The sequence below is a fragment of the Eucalyptus grandis genome, chromosome 3 (assembly GCF_016545825.1).
Source record: "Eucalyptus grandis isolate ANBG69807.140 chromosome 3, ASM1654582v1, whole genome shotgun sequence".
Lineage (NCBI taxonomy): Eukaryota > Viridiplantae > Streptophyta > Magnoliopsida > Myrtales > Myrtaceae > Eucalyptus > Eucalyptus grandis.
Genome location: NC_052614.1, coordinates 66,243,594 through 66,255,503, shown reverse-complemented (window position 1 = coordinate 66,255,503; position 11,910 = coordinate 66,243,594). Strand labels below are relative to the sequence as shown.

At 38.9% G+C, this 11,910-nt stretch overlaps 1 long non-coding RNA gene across 1 annotated transcript; it reads left to right on the top strand.

Moving 5' to 3' along the window:
• Positions 1-9,731: 9,731 nt before the first annotated feature.
• LOC104452564 lies at positions 9,732-11,654 on the top strand. Its single transcript, XR_005548984.1, has 5 exons — positions 9,732-10,314; positions 10,427-10,498; positions 10,761-10,819; positions 10,955-11,357; positions 11,543-11,654. It is a non-coding gene; the product is annotated as an uncharacterized LOC104452564 (long non-coding RNA).
• Positions 11,655-11,910: the final 256 nt, after the last annotated feature.

Here is an 11,910-nt window from a genome sequence, read left to right as displayed (position 1 = left end):
TATGCTCACTTCATCCATCGACTGAATAGAAGGTAATGCTGCGTTTTCCTTCGTTTTTATGGCATATATGCGTTACCAAGTCGGCCATGGACGAACGCCTCCTCGTCGGAAAATCTGTTCTCACGCCGGTGAAGCCTGCGGTTAGTGGCTGCCATAGTCGGTCAATTCCTCTTCATTTAATATACATCTGAGTGATTTTTATGCTAGTTTTATTGGGTTTCTGTCATACATGTCTTTATAGTCGCGAAAATCCGATGACTGGAGCTAGTCCGGCGGCGTTAGCAATCACCAAGCAATTAGTTTTCGACGCCCGGTCGGTGTGGACGACCGGTGAAGGGTGGTGGGCCTGAACCCAAGGCAAGAGATGTCGTCGGAGGCGGAAGGTGGTTCGGGTAAGTTACAGAGAAGTGGGCGTGAGCAAGCGTCGGGATGAAAATGATGCAGAAAAAAAAAAAAGAAAATTTAAAAAAAAAATAAAATAAAAGATAAAGAATAAAAATTCGGTTGTAGTAGAAAATGGGTCAAATCCAGCCAATGGGTCGGATCTAGTTGGCCTAGTTAGTTACAGACCGCATGCTTAGTGGTTGGGCCGTGTATAATAGAAATGAGATAAATTGGAGGCCGCAGGCTTAGACGCGAATGGGTCCATTTGATATGTTTGGGCTAGTCACTAGGGCCAGCCTAAATTCAAACTCTACCTAGACCATTAGGTTCTGGGTCAGACACATATCCGGATTGGGTTCTCGACCCGGCCCAGAGTCCTTTTCCCCGATAAAATAATATCTTTAAAAATAATAAAAAAGTAAACAATCCTGAAAAATTAAAAGCTTGTAAAAATTTTAGAAAACTCAAGAAATCCATAATTAGTTTTGGAGATTCGAAAAAATTCCAAAAAATTCAGAAATTTAAGAAACAAGCTTAAAAATTAGATATATATAAATTGAAACCTCATTGAATAATCCTTTAGGCTTTATCATAGGATTTTTTGGATGCCATTTTTTTTTTTTAGAGATACGCTAGGTTGTTGTTTGCATTTGTTATTACAATTATACTTGATTGCACATTTCTCATATATTATTGTTCTTTTCATTTTTAGAATGGTCAGGAAAAACTTTAAAATCTTCGATAAGCTACCCTGATACTTTAATTAACACTTAATCAAATTTAGGTTTCAAAAGGGCTTTGGTTGTATAATTAGTATAATCAAGTCCCCGAGTCTGAAATCTCTAGTTGTGTATGTATCAAGATGACACTCTCCCAATCACCGGCTGTGGTGGCTTTGCTGGATAGGCTCTTGACCTTTGAGGGAAAGGTTAGGAGTTCGAAGTCCCTACAACGCAAGTTGCAGGGAGGCTGGCAGGCCATTAGGTGATTTACGCGTGGCACCCTGGTGGTGGGTCATGGGCTAGCGTTACCTCGGGGTTTACGTGGCGGCTGTCGGCCAAAGTAGTTCCTCCAGCATAAAAAAAAAATGAAAAAAAGACGACACTCTCGCATCTTGATTAGTGTTTCTAGCCAACCCTCAACAATGGCTAGTGGGGACTTCTTTTGAACACATAGATTAAGAAAATTAATGTCATCTAACGGAATGCTAGTATGCTGTTTGGTTCACCGCGGTGTACGCTGGTCTGCTTTTTGGCCCGCGTGGGCTTCATGGTCCAATAACCATGGCATCCTAATCTCCAAGGCATTTAGAGTATGCCTTTCCTAGGTTTTTAGGGTACGCTCTCCTGGGGCATCTCGAATTTCCTTTCAAGTCCATAAGGTATTGTCGGCACACTCTACGATGATATTTGTTACATGATATCTTAAACACACAATCCATGCATGATTATCTTATTGTTAAACATGCAAACATCACTTCAAATAAACTCTTAGCTAAGATTGACGAACCATAAGGACTCGAGCCTTAATGCAAGCCTACACCCTTCCAATGATCCAAGACTAATTAGACTCAAAGATTGATGACGACCAACAGCACAAATCGGCCCCACCGAATACACCACCTAGATGATCAGTTCATTGTTCTTTCTTTTTCTTTTTTTAATTGCATTTTACTGGAGGAAAGGAGCTGTATTTTTTAAAACAAGCGAAGGTAGGTTTAATCGCTTCTGGAAATGAGCTGTATTCTAGAAGGAGCTGTATTCTAGAAGGAGGAAATGAGCGTTGTTGGGAAACGAGTGGAGATAGGTTGCTGTATTTTGAAAATGGACCATATTCAAGAGGGAAGAAGAAATGAGATTTGTTCGGAAACAAGCAGGAGAGTAGAGAAAAACAGTTAGCGTGAAATCATTAGTATTCTTTGCTGTGGGAAAGAAAAATATATGCAACCAACTGAGGCAAATAAGAAATTAGCGTTGTTGGGAAATAAGCAAAGGAGGAGAGAGGAATAGTTAGTGTGACATTGCCGGTATTCTTTGTTGTGGGGAAGAAAAATATGTGCAACCTACAAGGGGGGTGAGGCAAATGAACCCTATCATAGAAGGAGGAAGAAATGGGCATTGTTGGGAAACACAAGCGCAGGAAGAGAGAGAGAGGAGCAGTTAGGTCGGAGCCCTATAAATTAACATTGAAACATAACGAGCAATTGGTCAGGACAAAAGCCCAAGCATTCAAGAGAATTTTACAAAAACAAAATTAGAGCCAACATGATAAACATGGTGCACATGTGCCTTCTTAAGGATATGCTGCTTATGACATACGAGCTCTGTCCAATTGCAACGTAAGAATATATGTTCAATCATTTTCACTTCGCTTCTACACGAGTCACATATAGGATCGGTTAAGATATTTCTCTTCCATAGATTTTCCTTGGATGGAATGGTATTTTGACATAAACTCCATAGAAAGATTTTACTTTTGTGCATGTCTGCAAGTTCCAAAATGCAATCCATAAGAATTTTGGGATTTGGTAAGACGTTGATAGTTGAACTTGTTGTGCCTTGTTTACCGATTCTTGTCTAAGGATATCATATCCATTTTTTACTGAGATATTTCCACACTTGGTGCCCGTCCACACTAGTTCATCATTTGAATTCTGACGCTTGATTGGAATAGCTAAGATCTCCTGTGTGTTTTGTTCATCAAACAAGTTATTTAGAAGTCGCTCATTCCAACTTCCCCTTTCAAAGTTCATTAACTCTAAAAAAAATTGTGGATCGTTTCTATTCTTTGAACCTCCAACGATGCCCGTCTTCAGCCACTTATCTATTCTGATTTGAACCTTTTCTTCATTTCCTATTGACCACATTATTGAATTCGAAATTGCTTCTCTTCCCATCATGATACTTTGCCAAACCCATGATGGTCTTGACGCTTTCTCAGTATGCCAGAAATCAATATGATTGAGATACGGTCCTTTTAGCGACTTACTCCATAATGCATCTAGATTTTTCGCCAATCTCCAATCTTGTTTACCCAGGACAGTTTTGTTGATAGTAATTAAATCCCCGAAGCCCATTCCTCCTTTGTCTTTTCTTGTGTTTATCATTCTCATCTTTTCCAGTGTTAACCAGTTTTTGTACACTGTTTTTACTGGAAAAACAGTGTACAAAAATTTCTTGTCATATTTGGCGAATTAACTAAAGGCGTGACACGGTTATAGTGATTACCTGGATTTAGAATAGAGTGGACATTCGCTAAAGGTTTGGTTTTCATCACGCTTTTGAAAATTTGGGTGCTTTGTTTGTTCATTTTGATTCACATTTCGCTACGGTTATTTCTTGGAAAAAGGCACACATCTGTCGATACTGTATAATTGGGAGTCAATGAAAAAGGAGCAAGCCTGTAGATTGATCTGTGTTTCTCTTAGCTCTTGATGAGAGGAAAAAGATTCGGACAAATTGCGTGAGGTTGATCAAGAAAAGAAACAAAAGAATAACCCTCTTCACATTACTAACATGTGTACTATGCAATGAACTTGAGATTTGCTTGTAGTGGTGCTCTGTTTGGTATGAGACTCTGGAGATAAATTCCAAAATGGTTCACTCAATTAAAATATTTTTTTGGTAGAGAAGGCAATTAGCCATTTGATAATGCTTTGTGCGGACGTGTGTGTCTATGTCAAGAGAAAATAGTGGAATCTTAGCAGGAGGAAGGGACTGATGAGGAAAGAGAATGCAAAGGAAACGCCAACATCTGTATTTACTATCCGATGTGACAATCTTTTTACTTGTTCCGTTCCTTCAAACATTTTTGAGTCGCGATGGGTGAACGTAAAATTGTGTAGTATATACCTTGCGTAAGCATAGAAATAATAGGAGTTCGAAACCCCTGCAACACAAGTTGCAGAGAGGCTGGCAGGTTATTAGGTGATTTACGTGTGGCACCCTAGTGGTGGGTCTTGGGCTAGCGTCACCTAGGGGTTTACGTGGTGGCTGTCGGCCAAAGCAATTCCTCCAGCATCAAAAAAATAGAAAAAAAAAAAAAAAAGACGACACTCTCGCATCTTGATTAGTGTTTCTAGCCAACCCTTAATAGCGGCTAGTGGCGACTTCTTTTGAACACATAGATTAAGAAAATTAATGTCATGCAAGGTGTGGGTTTGAGAGAACCCACATTCATAATCGATGGGCCAAGTGTGGATCATCAACTAGACGATGTGTTCGAGCTGTATGTTGTGGGAATGCTCACTTATATTATTTTATGAACAAATACCTCTGAACCTATCATCAAGAGTTAAATCATCATTCATAGTGCTCGAAATTTCCTGCACTGCGGTATTGTAGCTTTTTGGAAGAGAACATAAAAATAATAAAGCTTGAAGCTTCATATCTAAATTTATGCCTGCGGATTCCAATTGACCCGTGACCTGCGTGAAACTATTAATATGCTCTGCTACAGAACCTCTATTAGATAACTTTATATTAACTAGTTTCTTTAGCAAAAATACTTGATTTGATGTGGACGGCTTCTCATAAATATTCGTTAGAATATCTATGTTTTCTTTTGCAATTTTTGCTTTTGCAATGTGGTACCCTGTCTTTTTCGTCAACCTTAGATGAATCGCACCTAATGCCTTTTGATCGAGAATTTTCCATTTGGCTTTTGCTGCCGGATCCACTTCTGCCATCTCGGGTTTCCAACCCTCAAGTGGTGCATAGAGATCTTTTTGCTAAAGATAATCCTCGATTTGTAGTTTTCACTATCCAAAATCCTGCCCATCAAACTTATCGATTATGATTTTATCTTTTGCCTTCCTATTTGCTTTCAATCGAAGTCACCAAAAAACCTTTGATGTTCTCGATTAGCCAACCTGGGCTTTGATACCAGTTGTTACGAAATCGCACGTCGATTCTAGAAAAATAACGCTCGCAAACAATTCACCAAGCAGAATATAATAATAAAAGAACATAATCTAAAAAACATGCCAGGAAATTTGTTATCCAAGTTCACCCAAACTTGGGCTACGTCTTCGCGCAGAGGCACTCTGCAAATCCACTAGACTTAAGAAAAAGTTGGAATACAATGGTGATATTTTCTCAGGATTAGGGCACAAAGAGATTGAGAACTCTTATAAAGAAAAAAACTCACTTTGATTCACATTTTGCTTGAAAATGCAAAGGAAACGCCAACATTTGTATTTACTATCGATTTGACAATCTTCTTACTTGTTCCGTTCCTTCGGACATTTTTGAGTCACGATGGGTGAACGTAAAATTGTGTAGTATACCATGCGTAAGCATAGAAATAATAAGGCTAGGATCTACTTGGAAGATATATCATGGGTGTCGTGGGCAACATTTATATGCTTTTTGACTTCTTTATGGAAGTCGAGGGACGGCATTGCTGTTCTAGGAGCTGCAGCTCTTAAAGTTCAGGGGTATAAGAGTTCCTTTATTTATTAAAATATCCTTTTGACATCATTGACCTCCTGCATTTGAGTTCACTTCTAAATAGCTAACTCCTGATTTGGTTGATGACTCTCCGTGATATTTTACAATGCGCTTACCATTCAATGGATTTGAGGTATCATTCAACGATTTTGAATTTCTTGTCAAGTGTGTGCGCATTTAGCTCTTCTCTGACTGCCAAACCAGTGTAACTGATATTTTTTTGACCCAAAGATGACGAAATTAAAATTGGAATTGCGAATGTTGTACCTTTGTCATTTTGGCCAATAATATCGTAATCCAGATTAATAATCTAGAATAGCCTTTGTCATTTCGCAATCCAGATTATTAATCTTGATTGCGAGATTAATACTCTGGATTGCGAAATGACAAAGGCTATTCTAGATTATTAATCTGGATTACGATATTGTTGGCCGGTACAACATTCGCAATTCCAATTTTAATTTCGTCATCTTTGGGTCAAAAAAATATCAGTTACACTGGTTTGGCAATCATCCTTATAGGATGTTTATGTTAATTATTTTTTTTGGTCACATCTTACATCCATGATGATGATGAAATTGTACACGAAATGACAAAGGCTATTCCCTCCTTTGGTTCAAATATAAAAGTGATTTCACCACTCAAGTATCATATTAGATGTTTTCTTCGGCAAAATTGCAGCTTCACAAGAAATTGCAAATTAATACACGCCACATGTTCTGAGCCGACGAACATCAGAGAAGAGCTAAATGCGCACACACTTGACAAGAAATTCAAAATCGTTGAATGATACCTCAAATCCATTGAATGGTAAGCATATTGTAAAATATCACGGAGAGTCATCAACCAAATCAGGAGTTAACTATTTAGAAGTGAACTCAAATGCAGGAGGTCAATGATGTCAAAAGGATATTTTAATAAATAAAGGAACTCCTATACCCCAGGTACTGAACTTTAAGAGCTGAAGCTCCTAGAACAGCAATGCTGTCCCTCGACTTCTATAAAGAAGTCAAAAAGCATATAAATGTTGCCCACGACACCCATGATATATCTTCCAAGTAGATCCTAGCCTTGTTATTTCTATGCTTACGCAAGGTATACTACACAATTTTACGTTCACCCATCGCGACTCAAAAATGTCCGAAGGAACGGAACAAGTAGGAAGATTGTCAAATCGATAGTAATTTTGAGCGTTTGTTGCAATTGGGTCCCTATACTCTTTTTAGTTCCCTACCTGATTATTTTCAATTACGTCCTTTTTTCCAAAACGTTAGTGGAACATTTTTTATGTGCCTATTTGTAATATCATCGACATGAAAACCTATATGGACAATATCGCACCTCAGTTGTTTAATCATCTAATAACTAATCAAAAACTCTATTTCATTATTGAAACAATATTATACCTTGGTTGATTAATTATTCTCATGCCGATAATTGTATATTCTAAAAAAAAAAAATTAGTTCGACATTAAATAAAAGTAAAGTTACTTAAAATTGTCAAATTGAAAAAATAATCAGAAATTGGTTCTTCCATTCCCACCACACTGTTCTTCCAACTATCAACGCGTATTTGAATTATAATTTACAATGTTAATTACTTCTAGTAACTACTCAATAGGTATGCTAACGATTTTAGGAACAAACATCAATTGCTCAAAAGTGATTAAGATGGTTGGAAAAATGTTGATTCCTGTGCTATTTCTCTTCTTCTTTTTTTGAAAAAAAAGAAAGATAAAAAACAGCATAGCAATAAAAGCAAAAATTAATTTAAAAAAATTCACATCACATGTATTTAAGATTAGAATAATACCACCCCCATTGCCTTACCATTGGGCCTGCCCATCGGACATCTCATGCGCCCCTAGCGGCGCAAACGGGGGGCTTTGTGGGCAAGCTCGACTTGTTGGCAATTTCGATATTAAACTCAAAGTCTCCATTTTTGGGAAGGAAAGTTGAGACTTAAGAGTAAACTTTGGTAGGCCTATAGAAAAATCTCTGCTTCATTAAGTTTTGTTTAGTTAATCAGATCAAAGAAAGCAAAACAATTATATTACAACTAATACGATGATGTATTTCTTTAGTTTTATTTTCTTTGAAGAGTCGTAAACATTACACAGGGAAATTGCATCTTCCAAAAATTCTAGATAAAGATTCCACATTTATCTTCCCCGGATAAAGCTTCGCAATTCACGAAACACCGCAGCAGACGCATTCAAAATCCAAGCAAAAAGGTGAGACGAAAGAAAAAAGGACTCACCCGAAACGCCCAGATCGTACCCAAAAGGCGATCCGCCAAGGGCCGCAATAATGCAGGCGAATACGAAATACCCAGTGATCCGGTATTCATAAAGATGCGCCCTTTTCAGCTGCCCGGCTTCTACAAATCCTCCACCCGCCATTCTTGCTCTCTGTCTCTCTTCCTCGTTCTCTCTCTCTCTCTCGATTACAACACGTGACTGCTCTTTATCTGCAACTGGAACTGGGAGATATCGAAGGAGAAGGAGGAGGAGGCGGAGTCCGAGTGGAGAGGTGGGTCGAGGTTCTTTATCCTCCAGGGGGGAGGGGGAGGCGGCTCTACTTGTTGGGGTTTGGCGGATAACTAGCAGGTTTCTGCAGTTCACGTCATCCGTCGGGGGTCTCGGAGGAATCGAATTGGGTAACTGCTCACGCGCCAATGAAGGCGGTGCTTCGGAACCGACAGCGGTGGTAGTGGTGAAGCGAAAGGTGGTGTAGAGGGGCTTGGCGGCCGGCTTCAGGGGCTTCTTGGAGGTGTCGAAAGAGAGCTTCATGCCGACGACGGCCGATTAAAGCCTAACCGAGCAAAAGAGCGATGAGGGTGAAAACTGACGAAGGCGGGAACGGTTGAGGAATTTAAATTTAAACTTTATCCTTAATTTTGAGCGTTTGTTGCAATTGGGTCCCTCTACTCTTTTTAGTTCCTTACCTAATTATTTTCAATTACGTCATGTTAGTGGAACATTTTCTACGTGACTATTTGCAATATCATCAACATGAAAACCTATATGGACAGTATCGTACCTCAGTTGTTTAATCATCTAATGACTAATCAAAAACTCCATTTCATTATTGAGACAGTATCGTACCTTGGTTTTTTAATTATTCTCATGCCGATAATTTTGGTCTGTTCCGGCTTTGATAATGTGGATTGGAGCTTTTGATTTTGTACCCCGTCCAAATAACTGAAAAAGAGCCAATAAGGGGAATCTTTGGGTTTCCTTTGTGCTGGTTTTTCATGCTTTTGAAGGGATATATGTGAAGTTCGAACTTTGGACCCTTCCTGTTCATTTGATTTAAGATTCCAACGGACATAAGTAGAGTTTGAAATAGCTAAAATCCACTTCTCAACCAATTGTACATAATATGTCTGATCAAGTTTCACCAAGGCACGGCTGTGAAATGATACGTGGAAGTGTTCAATCCGAAGGTGTTTTGATACGGTTTACATAATGTTAATTTTTTTGTTAGCTATCATGTTTCAAGTGTTTTTGTAACTGTTGAGAATGGAACTAAACCAAATTGTGTGCCTTCGCCTGCAACTATCCCTTCCTATCACCACCTCCAACCGCTGCAACATCACCATCACAGAGTAGCGCCGGACCATCTCTGACCGTCGTGGACTTCATACGCTCTCTTTATTGGTGACAACTCTCCAACGAGTTGCTTCGATCACTCTTGAGTTCGCTTACATCCGATCAAAGCTTCTTCGTCTAACTCAGATCGGAGACAATCACAGATGAATATCCATGTTGCATAATTCCATTGGTGGATATTGTCACCGCCGAGCATCGTCATTAGAGATTCTCGTTATCCAACTTCTGACCTCTATCATCATCGTCCTTAGATAAGAGGAAAATGGCCGTGACTAATGCTCAACTAATCCGATTGCCACAAGAGCATTAAGAGCTAATTTCTCTCCTTCTTTGGCTTTAATACTCGATTCAATTGGCCGTACTAATTCTTGGTATCTTGCTTCCATTATCAGTGCTCTCTTTTCAATTGGGATAACACACATTCAGGATCTCGTCTTCTTTAGGTATGAACTCTTGAACCAGCTCCCGATCTTTGAATTTCAAGATGATCGTTTCTAGTGAAGTTCCGACAGCCATGAACCTCCTCCGCAAATCCAGCGCAAGACCAACTCTATTCCAGTGTACACTCTTCAACTCTGTTAAGCTCTACTCAAACAATCGAAGTTAGTCCTTCAATGCTTGATTGCTGCAAGAGCTAAGTTCTCTCCCTCACTCTAATTCTAATTTTATTGCAGTCTGTATTTTTGATTCTCTCTCTGTTTTTGTGTTCTTAGCAGCTTTGATGATCTTTCATTCCAGCGTCATCATCTCTGACGATTTCTCCCTCTGGTTTGAGCAAAACAAGATAGTTAAAGAGATTTTATTTGTCACTCGTGTCCTACATTCCGAAAGAAAATCCCATTGGTTCTTCTAAACCGCTCGGCAATGTACATTTGCATCTTCATTCTGTCTCGTGATTTTTTTCTATCTTTAATACCATGAGGAATTCTGAAAGTGATTAATCCCTTCATTATTCTCTGCCCTGTTGAATTCTTCCAGAGATTCAGAAAGGAGGACATGCGACTGTTGGGATCGGATGCATTTACGCGGAGGTCAAATTCTTTACAAAGAGTATGTACTTGTTACTCTTGCCAGTTTCTGGTTTTTGAACTAGCCAAAGCATCTGCATTTTATGAACTACCTATGATGATTTCCTGCTGATTATAGTAGTTGGTATTCTTTATAAAATTCAGGTGAAAAAAAGTCGATTACAAGAATGCGATTGATTGTACAGTGTGCTAATATGAAGTAAATGGCTGTTATTTCCTTTTCTTCTATGGCTGGACTAGTATGTATGCATTATGTAATAATCTTTGCCTCAAAACAATTGAAGGACATCTGAGTAGATCATGCTGGCTATGCTCTTGACCTGGACCATAATAGCCTTAACAGGTACTCTTTCGCTACTGTAAGTTGTCCATATTTTAGACATCTGAGTAGATCATGGCTCCTCTGTATGGACCTTTGCAGTTCCAATCTAACATGAAACTAAAGAATCTACTTGACTCATCTTTTGTGACTTATCAGAGAACCTACTCGGTGGCAGCAAGATGACTCTTTCTCATCATCTAGTCCTAAACATCACATTTCTTGTAGGCTGAGCAGAGAGTGCGTGAAGAAAGTGAGAAGCTGAGGCAGCAAGAGCATGAGCAAATTGCAGAAAAGAGAAGGAAGATTTGGCTGGCCTTTTCTTTTAGTTATAATTATATCAATTCAGAAAGAAAGAGAATCAAAGTATTTGGTTCTTGTCTGATTAGTTAATGAAGCGGTTGACATTTACTCTCTTTTGTCTGATTAGAATTGCTGCCAAGGCAGAAGAAAAGAAAGAAAGATGCAACCTTGATTGAGCGGCAAAAGGAGCAAGTTGGTTTCTTTCTGCTGTTATTCTCAAGGAAAGTTGAGGCGCAGGTGCATCTATAGTGATATATAGGTATTTTGATCTGAATATATGCACTAATACATAGCGCAAACGAAATTGGTTCATCATTTTGTTGGTGTTTACAAGAACAGGAGAAAAACTAATAATTCCTCTCCATCACATGTCAGCAAGTTGCCCTTTGTCTCTAATCGGTCCTTTTGGTGCACATCATTGATCTGTGCTTTATCCTTGAACAGGATTTCCTGGAGCAGAAGAGCGCTGGGCGACAGGAGCGATCTGAATATCAGAAACAGATTGGGGATCAGAATATTGCAAAGGTCGAGAAGCAGTTGGAGAGGTGGCAAAATGCCAGGAAAACGAGAAAAGCAAACCACGATTTTATTTGTTTGGATTCAAAGAAGAAGTTTCTCCAAAGTCAGAGATAAATGATGGAAGCTGTCATGTGCTGATACATATAATTATAATCCCAAGAATATCCTTCGTGAGAAGTGGGAAACAATAGAAAGACGAGGCTACTTCGGTCTATCAAATCTATTTCATTTCTCCACATAGTTTCCGCCTAGTATGCATTTAAATAAAGATTTCACCTTTCTATTTTGTTTTA